Here is a 12,107-nt window from a genome sequence, read left to right on the forward strand (position 1 = left end):
CTTCCCTTCCCTTTCCTTCCTTTTCCTTTTTATGAGGGCATGTTTTTAACTTTCAGAGAAATTTCTTCTAATGAGACAAACTCCTCCTTTGAATAGCAGAGGAGTTAAAAACAATGAAACACTATGCATGTCAGCAGGATGGGGTGGAAAGGTTAGAACACTAGAGCTTTTTAACAGTTTTTATCATGTGTGTAGTAAGTATACTGGGTCTCACTTGGATTGTGTTTATTTGCCAGATTTTGAGTGGAAAACTGATAGAACTTTTCTCATTTATTCAGTTTACATCTTGATCACAGCTGCAGCCCCCCTCCTCCTTCTCCTCCCAGTCCTACTCTCACATCCCCTTCCCCCCAAGATGGGGAAGGCCCCCATGAGTAGGAATATTTTTAAGTTTTTTCAGATAGTTCCCACCAGGTAGCTCCAGCTAGTCTGGAACTCACTATGTAGGCCAGGCTGGCCTCCAAGTCATAGAGAACTGACTGCCTCTGCCTCATGAGTGCTGGGATTGGCAGTGTGCTCTACCATGCTCAGCAAATGATGGACATTTTAAGGAAGCCAAACGTCATCCTTCTATTCTCGGCTTGTGTAATCTGCCTGTGGACTCTTTCTACAAGAACCACCACATAATGGGCAATCAACTTGAGTGGATGGATAAATCTTTACAACGGAACTTGTGTCCAAGGGAACCTTCAGAGTTCATTCAAAATGACAAATGCCCCACCATTTGTCCCTATCAAGAGTCTTCCATTGCTACTCCCCACCCCCACCCAGACACTCAGATTGCAATGGAAGGTTCTATTTGATGGTAGAGACTAGGCAACTTCAAGAAGCCTAGCCCCACCCAACAGAGGTGAGTGGTGAGGGGTGACTCAGCACTATGATCTGGGCAGGCACTGGCACACAGTCTTAGGATCAGTTCATGCCTCCTGTGTCAGTTCACGGCCTCTGAATGTCAGACAAAGGCAAACCAAAGCAGAGGCTCAGTCGGAGGAGGGAGGAATCATTGAAAGCTCCCTGAAAAATCCTTAAGCAACCCCTTATATGCCGTCCCTCTTCCAAGTAAGTTGAGTCTTTTCTACAGAAGCTAGTGCTGGTTGCTTCAAAGCCCAAGAACATTACTTTTTTAAGTTAAATAATCTCGGCAATCACATTACCTTAGTAATCTCCAAATTAATATTCACATTAATTAAAATTTATGTAATGGGTGTTTTATAATTCATGGACCTCTTTCACGTACATAAGAGTTTCTCCGTTATCATTCTTGGGAAATATTTCCCATAAGCCCTTTGTCTAATCTCTCCCCAGCCACGGCTGAGTATAATAACCACTAAAATGTCTATAATTTTACTAGTTTTAAGGTTAAGGGTATTCCCCTACAAGAGATCTCAAGGTGTTGCTTTTATTTGATAATGTGATGTGTGGCCCAGATCCAAGGAGCACTTAGTAACAGAACCAAAAAGCCAGAGCAGACTTGTGGCATCTGTTTGTTAGGAGATCTATGGGTTTCCCGACTGGCCCTCCGGCTCTTCATTTCGGTAAGTCGGGAAGTGTCACTGCATCCATGATAGATGGAAAGATCCAGGCTTGAAATTATCACAAGTGGCTGTGGACTAATGCAGGAAGCACAGCTGTTCAATGAGCATTATGATTTGAACACAAGAGCAGATCCTATTAATCTGTCCTCCATCGGGGGCCACACACAATTAGTGCAAATCTATCCATCCCTAGGTGGCAACTCCATTATAATCAGGGATTTAGCTTCACTTCCAAAGGCCCCATGAGGAGGGACCCTAGAAGAGTGACAGGGCAACTCTTCAGGGAGCTCCTTGGTACAGGACACCTCAGTCAGCATTAAGAGCATGAAATACTGCTTTGGGGTCAGCTTTCTATTGAGTCTCTGTCTTCTTCCTTCCTTTGAAGTGTTAGTGTTGTTTCTGGCAGCCCCCAATTCCAGGGTTCATAGTTCCGTCAGACATCATTGACATCATCTGCTTTCTCCCTACCATGTAAGTAAGTATGTATGCAGCCAGCAAGACTCCATCCCTTAGCATTAAGGTCTCAATCCACCTAGGAGGAAAGAGATTTGCTTGTCATCTTATTTGCATGCAGAGGCTCATGCACCACAATGCAAAGGCCACCACAGTCTTTTCATTACGGTAATTTCCCACACCTGGCAATGAGGTGCTGTGAAGAATCAATACTTTTTTCCTAATGTGCCCAAAGATGCCAAGTGAGCTAAAATATTCTGGGAATCACTGACAACTGTGTGCTCCTGGGAATGTGTGCTTATTACCTCAATAAATTTCTAACTGGACAGACATTTTAGGAAGATATTTTATCAATGAGTAGGCTTTTCTTTAAGCAATTTTATGTCTATAAAGACGGAAGACAGAAAATGGGTGATGGAATAGATGTATCATGAAAGCAGAATAGGAAGGAGGCTATTTGTAGGGGAGAAAGAGGCTGCTAACAAGAATGAGACAGAGAAGTGGGAGAGAGGGAGAGTGGAAGAGAAAGAGGAAGGCAGGGGGATGGAGAGGCCAAGAAGAGTTAGAGCAAAGCACAATGGTCACCTTGGGTAGTGTTTATTGTCAACTTGACAAACCCTAGAGTTACCTGAGTAGAGGGAACCTCAGCTAAAAAATATTGCCCAGGTCATATCTGTGGGCATTTTTTTTGATAGTTAACTGATATAGGAGGACCAAGTCCACCGTGGGTGGTGCCATCCCTAGGCAGTTGGGCTGTATATAAAAGCTAGCTGAATTTTATCCAGCAAGCTGATTCCTCTGTGGTTTCTGCTTCAGTTCCTGATTGAGTTCCTTGCTCTAACTTCTCTCAGTGATGAATTGTGACCTGGAAATGTAAGATAAAATAAACCCTTTCCTCGGGATGCTTTATCACAGAAACAAAAGGAAAGTAAGACAGTATATGTAATATGTCATGTATAGCATGTATACTTATATATACAATGTCACATGAAGCCATTTTATATTTAAGCAAAACTTAATAAAAATAAAATAATTAAAAAAAAGAAGAAATGGCCTTTCCAGACATTATCTAGTGCAGGCAGAGCAGCACATCTTCCTGTGCGCCCACACTTCCTGTCCGCACTGCTCCTCATGCACACCTGCCCTCTCACAACTTGGTTTGTAGTAATTACACGCCCTGTGTAAAATCAGTCATAATCTACACATTAGCAAATGCAGTTATAAAACAGAATTCAACCTCCCAAAGATAACCACATTCTTACTTTCAACAACATTCCTAGATATTGCCCAAGCACAAATATGTAAGTGAAATAGAATATGCATCACATCGTATACAACTGTTCTAGCTTATTTTCCGTAATACTGTCATCTCCTCCCTCACACACAGATGGAAGGATATGAAGTGTAGTATTGAAAATCCTAATTTCTTGGTTACCTAAAAATGTAATTGATCCCTTCTTCACAGAAAGTTCAGACTTTTCAACTTACAACATCTAGATAATCACACTCATGTCTCAGTACGCTTTACCGGTTCTTTAAAATTAATGCTGATGGGAGGATCCTTTAGCTTTAAAGTATGTGTTCCCACTGCCTTCTTCTACCCAGGGAACCTACATAATGGTCCACAACTGTGACCTCACATAATTGCCTTCATTCACAATGACATTCAGAGTCAAACTCAAAGTCACAAAAAAGCCACCCAGTGTGCAGATTCTGCAGTCACTTGCCCTTGTCCTGAAGGAGAGGGAGAGACTGGATGTGGCAGGGGATAAAGAGATGTGGGCTGCAGAGGAGGAGAAGTTGTTACTGAAAGCTAGTGAGAGGCAACACCAAGACGGAGATAGAAGAGCCATGAGAAGTTCCTGAAGATGGTGACTCTAGTTATGAGGAAAGAAGAGAAAGTGATGCAGAGGCTGACGGTGATGGCGGTACTTCAAGGTTGTAATGCACAGGGGAATTTGAGCCAGGAAAGGAGGCCCACTATACTCATGCAAAGCCGGGGCAAGGAGGAACACCTTTGAGGAGACAGGAGCCTTGGTAAGAAAACGAAAGCTGAGAGAAGAAAGCCACAGCTGGAAGAAGGACGAAGGATTTGATCTCTATCAAGCATACGGCTCAAATGGCCAAGCAGTTTGCCAACATTTCTCGATGACTCAAACCATGTCCTGACACAATCAGTGATTTCTCTTACTTACTGCACATTCATCTGTTGCTAGGAATCCTAGCAATGGAAACAATTCCAGTAGCCTTGCGTCCTTCTCCGTCATCATGACTTCCCCGTCCTAGCCCTCAAGTAGTACTCACTCGGCCACCTAAACTAGGGACCGAATTCTCTAAACCCTATTGGTACCTTCTTTACATATACCCTTCTGTGTCCTGCAGACCCACCACTCCATAATTCCCAGCATGGTTTTATTTATTGGGCTGCACGGTTCTGCCTCTTCCAAATGGAGTGTGTGGTTTACAGTAGTGTGAGGGTTCAATGAGCCCACGTGTTAGATAGGCACTGTTAAATCCTCTGCCTGAAATACTGTTCAAACTTCATTTTCACCATGGTTACATTTATTTTCTCACTTAGAGATAAAGCCATTCTGCTGATAAGTTTCCCCATAACTTATCAAGACTGAAACTCCGAGGAGCCAGTTTCTTTCTGACTAAAATATCCATACAGATTTAATTCAGAACTGTCCCCGTAATGAACGCTCCTTCCCTGATTCTCTGATGCCGCGGAATCCCTTGATTTGACAATCTCAACCATTTTGTTCCTTTCTGTCATAATAATAGGCACTGTACACTCATGTGTCTGTCCATGGAGCTACCATGCACCTCACACAAAGGAGGCTTTAGGAATGTGAATTGTATTCCCCCTTCTCTCACTTTAGTCCCTTCTCACTGTCGCCTTAACTTCCCCACAGAGCACAAAATCTTCTCACGGGGAAACAAAGGCCACTCGACTTTACTGTTATCTGCAGTAATCATTATATCTGTTATTTCAAGGTCTTTAGGCACAATACTCTAAAATGCACTGGAGAAAAAAAAAATTCCAAAACTGGTCAAACAAGAAGGGAGTGGACAGTAGGGAGCACAGTGCCTTGCATTCTCCAGCTTTACATTTCAAAGTAACTTCAAGACAGAAGGCTCCAAACTATGCGCCTAAGGACTCCTTCCATTTGTCACCCCCAAATGGCTTGGGGACATAAAAAGTCACTGATCTGGTCTCCAAAACTGTCCTTGCCATAAGTCTGAATTCCTGCTCACTGTAACGGTTACTTTGAAACAATGTAGACAGTTGCAGGAATTCAGAGGACTTTCCAGAAGATGGCTAAAGACAAAAAAAAAAAAAAAAAAAAAGAACACTTTGAGGAAAATCTGGGGTTGTTTTTTATGACATAGAAGAAGCTGAAAGGCTACAATGGATTGTTTGTTTGCTTGTTTGTTTGTTTCCAAGTTCATGAGAGATTGTTATTGATGACCTCATCAGCAGCCGCTCCCCAGGACCTCAGTGGACAACACAAGAAAATGAATTCCAAGCAACAACATTTCAACTAGACAAGGAGACGCCTGCTCAGCTGCTTAAATACTGGGATAAAGGTCACAAGAAAACGTTGTCATGCTCTTCTTGTGAAGTGTTTCCAGGGACAATGAGCTTAGCAGAGGACACATCTGAGTACAGGGGAGATGACTTCCAGTGTTACTTCAAGTGTTTGAGTTGATACGGTCTTTCAGTGTTTACCGGTGTGTCTCATTGGTTACAGAAATAAATTGGAACTGGAAAAAGGCCGAGGTTCAATAATCCCGAGAACTCAGAGCAAGGATTAGCGGTAGAGTTAATTCCTGAATAGACGCTGGATGTGCCATCCACCAACATGATCATACTCTAGCTCTGTTGAGATCAAAGGAAAAATGTCTGAGCTCATACTTTCCCAGTGGGAGACTAAATGCTTAGAAATGAAACCGTTTCTTCCAGTGACTTAAGCAGAACTCAATCAGCAGAGAGAATAAAAAGGTCGCAGCAGACTTGCAGTTTTATCAGAGTTTCTAGTATACCAACATGCCTCCCATAGATGGAAAGCCCAGCTGATGCTCTGTTTGTTTTGTGGTGAGCAATGCTACCTTCTTACTCCAGCCTGAAATGAGAATCCCAACCTTCTCATGCTGGACCAATCTGACTACCTTTAAAGCTGGGCCCTGGACATGAAGCTCAGACACTGAGACCATGAAGCCCAAGGTCCCACAGTTAATACCACATGGAATCATGAATGACAGAGCATGCCACCTATATTCCAGGTACTTGAGAGATAGGTGTAGGAGGATTGGCAGTCCAAGGTCATTCTTCATTACAATATCATAATATAGAGCTACCTATTTAATTCCAGGCTAGCCTGGGATACACGAGACCCTGTAACAACAACAACAACAACAACAACAATAACAACAACAAGGGTCTAGAGAGATGGCTCAGCTACTCTCGAAGAGGATCTGAGCTTAGTTCTCACAACCTTCTATAACTGGAATTGGAACTCTAGTTCTAGGGGATCTGATGCCCTCATCTGGCCTTTATTGGTACTGCACACATATGGTGCAAAAACAGACATGTAGGCAAACACTCATACATATAAAAATAAATAAATTTCTTTAGAAAGAATGAAAGAAGAGAGAGGAGAGAGAGAGAGGGGAGAGAGAGACAGAGAGAGAGAGAGAGAGAGAGAGAGAGAGAGAGAGAGAGAAACACAGAGAGAGAGAGAAACACAGAGAGAGAGAGAGAAACAGAGAGAGAGAGAGAAAGAGAAACAGAAACCCCTGGCTCAGTCCTACCTTTTGTTCCCTTCCTGTCTTGAGAATTTAACCCAAAACTTCATGTGTGTTAGGCAAGTGCTCTGCCAATAAGCTACTCCAGTCAGCCTCAGATGCCAGATTTTAAATGAAGACCCCAAGACTCCCTGGATGGGTATGCAAGACCTATGTGATTCCTCATCTAGGCCCAAGTGGACTGGACCAGAGGGTCAAAGCAACAGAGCTAATAAAATTGCCAATTGCTGGTCTGGTAATTATAAGCTTGATATTCCTGTGAAGACTAAGGACTTACTAAGTTGGCCACAGTGAGACAGGCTTTGGCTTGAATCTTCCATGCATTATCTCAAGCTGGTCAGCCCCCAGGGCTTCCCATCCTCCTCAGAAGCAGGTTCTTCCCAGAACACTATCTCCACCCTCTTCCTCAGAAACTACCCTGACATTAACTACCCTTACAACACCTGAGCCTGGCCATCTGGTGCTAACCAGCTTCTCCAAACCCCAGGAGGGCTAGCGTGTAAGCCCTTTATGTCTGAAGGTCTTTCTCTGTGGCCATGGAGGTGGAAAGGGATTTTTAGAAGCACGAAATTATAATAAGATGAAAATATTCTTAGGGCTTTGGTCTGGCTCCTTGATCTTAATCTGCTTCTGCTGTGACAAATGGAATCTTGTTTGGCTTTCATTCTTAAAGAAAAAAGCCAATAAATGTCAAACCTCAACCACTCCCCATTGTGCCCTTTTCTTCCGTGAAGGTACAGTCAAGGATGGAGGGCTCATCTATCCTAGCATCAGGTGGCACCGCAGATCTCATAGGGACAGCACCCAAATCAGTATGCATCCTCACATTCATTCTGCCTGAATCCAGTAGCTCAGCGACAACGAGTTAAAAAATCATAGCAGAGATGTCCAGTTGTTCTTCATTTATATAATAGTCCCTCCCACTCCAGGAATGCTACCTCTCATGGTCACTAGGATTTTATGAATCTATAGAAAAGTTAAATAAGCTGTATCAATGAACAACTCAATCAAGGCTTACTTTTAAAAAAAAAATCAGGTATTTTGTATCAGTGCATGGTCATAAAGTAACATTTCCATACAATGCCCAGGCAGTGCAGGGCCTGAGATTGGTCAAGAGTGTGAGCCAGAGGGCTCCGTGTGTGGTGGCTTTGAGGGGGAAATAAAGACTCATTTAGATGTTCAGGACTGTTGTTAGCATATTTCTATTCTGTGCCTGAAAGCAAAGAATGAAAGGGGTACCCTGTACCTAAGAAACAGTGTATTCAGAACCTCTACCTCATAGTCGGGCAGGCTACACCAGTGGGTACGGCACATAGAGTTCTTTAGAGGGCCAAGGGGGAATTCTCGGCAGTGCTAGAAACCTGAGGGATGCACATTGTTTTACTGTAGGGACCAAAGAACGCCTAGGCAATGAGGCAGAGCAGGCTGTGACTCAGCAGCCTGTAGGGCTGTGTCAAACTTAGCCCAGCTAGACTGGACCCAAAGGTCAGCAGCAGTAAAGCTAATAAGGTTGCCGATTACTTACTGATCAGGCAATTATAAGACTCTTTGACAGGCTGGGGGAAAAGAAAAGCAGTTTCTCACTTTCTCCTATGCCTGTAATTTTATCCTGTCACACTCGAATTAGCTCTTTGGGAGTAGATAGTCTTGTGCCCATTCTACAGAGAGATGCAGGCTCAACTTGGGTGGGATGAAAACATTTAGCCCAGCCACAGAGATTCCAGCACATCTGTACGTCATGCAGCACCATGCGCAATAGCCAAGTTACAGAATCGACCTAAGTGCCCATTGACAGAGAAGTAGATAAATAAAATGAGGGCACACACACACACACACACACACACACACACACACAGGAGACTTACACGCAGCTATGACAAGGAAGGAAATTGCATAATTTGCAGGAAAATAAATGGATCATGATGTTACGTGGGATGAACAACATTTAGAAAGATAAAGACTACAGTTTATCATGAGACATGAAAGCAGACGGGGTTCCACTGGGGTGGAGCAGGCTTCAGTAGGTTGGGGAAGAAGAGAAAAGAGTGGTGAGGGAAGTGTGTGGACATTGGTGAAACTGCAATGTGTAAGCAGAAGCATATAATGGAACTCATTGCTTGGTACAACATCTTTATGCCAATTAATAAGGGGGGAAGTCTCTTGACTTTCATTGTCATATGTCTCCATAAAACCCATTGCCCCATCACAAAAACCTGACCCTTGGGTTTTTTTTGGCCTAGCTTCACCTTTCATTATGTTTACATTTGCAGAGTAATGGAGAGGAAATTTAGAAAAATGTGTTTTTGAGCCTGTACTATGTCCTAAATATTTTATTTCTCCCTGTGAAATAAATGTCATTCTATGGTTATATAAAAGAAAAACGTCACGGAAACACAGAGAGGTTAATCAACTCGTCCAAGGTCATCAGGATTGGTTGTGCTAATTACCTTCTTACTGCTTCGAACTGCTCAGTGCACGGCCCTGTGTGCATCCTTATTTATTGGCCTTTTTGTCGTTGGGCATTCAAACGTTCTTATTGAGAGCTTCTGATGTGTATGTACTTCCAGGCTCAGCTCTGAGAACTCGGGATATAACAGAGTCTTCCCCCTGAGGAACTTCGATTCGAACAGTGGTGATCTGGTAAGTAAATGCTAACACTAAGCTATGAGGTGAATAACTGGGTTTTCTTTTATCTTGTAAGTGTGGGCATTCAAAAATCCAAGCTTCCTGGCTCTGGTTCAAGATAGGGTGAAGTAAAGGCAGGCCAGCTTTTCTCTCCCACTGAGTAGAGCCATAAAGCCTGAGCTGACTGCATGACACAGCCCCTTCAGGTCTCTGAAAATCAAGTATCAACAAGCAGATTAGGAAGAACACTGGAATTCAAAATATCACCAAACTACTGGCTGTAATCAAGAATCAGAATCGCAAAACACAGCATTCAAGCCAACCAGAATACACTCCTAAATCACTCAGCACACAGAGAACCACGGATATTTCAACTTATGTGAAGAAGAAAAAAGAAAAAAACAATCAACAGGCAAAACCAACATGATGGCACAGATGCTGGAATTATGTGGCAAAAATGTGATGTAGCTACTATCTATAAAAATAGTTAAATGGGCAATCAGAAACATGTCTGACAAAAGGCATCAGCAAAGACAGAGGAGACATGCAGAAAAACAAGTGGAAATTTTAGAAGCAAATATATAAAGCAGCCAGAATAAAAACATCCCCGTGGCTGAGGTCATGCCCAGAATGCTGATGACAGAGGAGGCTGAGAACTTTAAGGCTATTTAAGGTGTACCTCCTCCTCTTGAGCCCCAGATTCTGTGCTAAAGTCCTAGGATCCTAACTAAGAGTGCTTGAGTTCCTGAAGCCACAGCCTTGGTCCAGGAGATAGCTCAGCTGAAGTGCTTGCTTTGCATGCATGAGCGTTGAGTTTAATCACTAGAACCCAGGAGAAAACATCTGGTCATGGTGGTATACTCGCTTCTGATCCCAGCATTGAGTTCATGGAGATAGGATCTATGCAGACTGATGGCCAGCTAGCCTAGCCTACACAGCAAGCTCTGGGCCAATAAGACACCCTGTCTCAAAAACCTAAAACCTAAAGAAAGGGTTGAGATTGTTTCCTGATCTTCATGCACACAAACACAAGGAGAGAGGGGGTGGGGAACTCATGTGAAGCCCAGAAGACATCTCTCGGGAGTCAGGTTTCTCCAGCTACCACCATGTGTGCTCTGCGGATGAGACTCAGATAACCAGGCTTGGTTGAAAATGTCTTTATCTGTTGAACCACTTCACCAGCTCATCTTCTTAGAGATCTATTTTTTATTACCTCTTTTTTTTCCTCCCCTCTAATTTCTTTTATTACCTGTTGGTGGAATATATTTCTGGCAAGGATGTACAGTAGTACATCCATTTTTTAAAAAGTAGGTTGACCATATCTTATAAGTTCTATTTTGGGATATTTGCCTAGGAGAAATAGAAATATAAATAACAAAACAGCATCAACCAAAATTCTTCGAGCTTTTTTATTCATCATAGGTCCTAAAGGAGAAACAACCCAGATGCCCATCAATAGAAAACAACAGATTCTGATCTATTTATACAGTGGCATAACGCTCAGCTTTAAGAAGAACATATTGTTGATAAATATGATGATACGAACAGATTCCAAGCCTGTGCATTGCTCATATGGAGGTCAGAGGACAACCTCCAGTGTTGCTCCTCGGGCACTGCCGACCTTTTAGATTTCTTTTAGTTTTTTGAGCTATGCTGAGAGATAGAAGCCAGATTCAAAAGAACACAAATCTTATAACTGCTTTTATGTAAACTAATATTTTCTGTCAACTTTTGATACTATGGAGTATCAGGATATGGTTATTTATTTATTTATTATTGGATATTTTCTTTATTTACATTTTAAATGTTATCCCCTTTCCCAGTTTCCCCCCTTTCCAGAAATCCCCTGCTTCTATGAGGGTGTTCTTCTACCCACCCATCCACATACTCCCACCTCCCACCCTCAATTCCCCTACACTGGAGCATCTATCGAGCCTTCACAGGATCAAGAATATCTTCTCCCATTGATGAATGACAAGGCCATCCTCTGCTACATATGCAGCTGGAGCCATGTGTACTCCTTTGTTTTTTTTTTCCTCCCCTCTAATTTCTTTTATTACCTGTATATTTCTGGCAAGGATGTACAGTAGTACATCCATTTTTGTAACCATGGCTTAGTCCCTGGGAGGCCTGGGGGGTCTGGTTCGTTGATATTGTTGTTCTTCCTATGGGGTTGCAAACCCCTTCAAATCCTTTAGTCCTTTCTCTAACTCCTCTGTTGGGCACCCCACACTCAGTCCAATGGTTGACTGAAAGCATCCACCTCTGTATTTGTAAGGCTCTGGCAGATACTCTCAGGAGACATCTATATAAGGCTCCTTTCAGCATGCACTTCTTGGCATCTACAATAGTTTCTGGGTGTGGTAACTGTATATGGGATGAATCCCCAGATGGGACAGTCTCTGGGTCACCTTTCCTTCAGTCTCTGCTCTACACTTTATCTCCATATTTGCTCCTGTAAGTATTTTGTTCTCCTTCTAAGAAGAACTGAAGCACCCACACTTTGGTCTTCCTTCTTCTTGAGCTTCATGTGGTCTGTGTATTGTATCTTGGTTATTTGGAGCTTTTTGGCTAATATCCATTTATCAGTGAGTATATACCATGTGTGTTCTTTTGTGATTGGGTTACCTCACTCAGGATATTTTCTAGTTCCATCCATTTGCCTAAGAATTTCATGAATTCATC

The 12,107-nt window shown here is 42.7% G+C and overlaps 1 protein-coding gene across 5 annotated transcripts in view; it reads right to left on the minus strand.

Annotated features, from left to right (window-relative positions):
- Positions 1–12,107, minus strand: part of Grin2b (glutamate ionotropic receptor NMDA type subunit 2B) — a 450,218-nt gene that overhangs the window by 138,765 nt on the left and 299,346 nt on the right. The gene's annotated exons all lie outside the window — the stretch shown is intronic.

Source organism: Mus caroli, chromosome 6 (assembly GCF_900094665.2).
Source record: "Mus caroli chromosome 6, CAROLI_EIJ_v1.1, whole genome shotgun sequence".
Taxonomy (NCBI): Eukaryota; Metazoa; Chordata; class Mammalia; order Rodentia; family Muridae; genus Mus; species Mus caroli.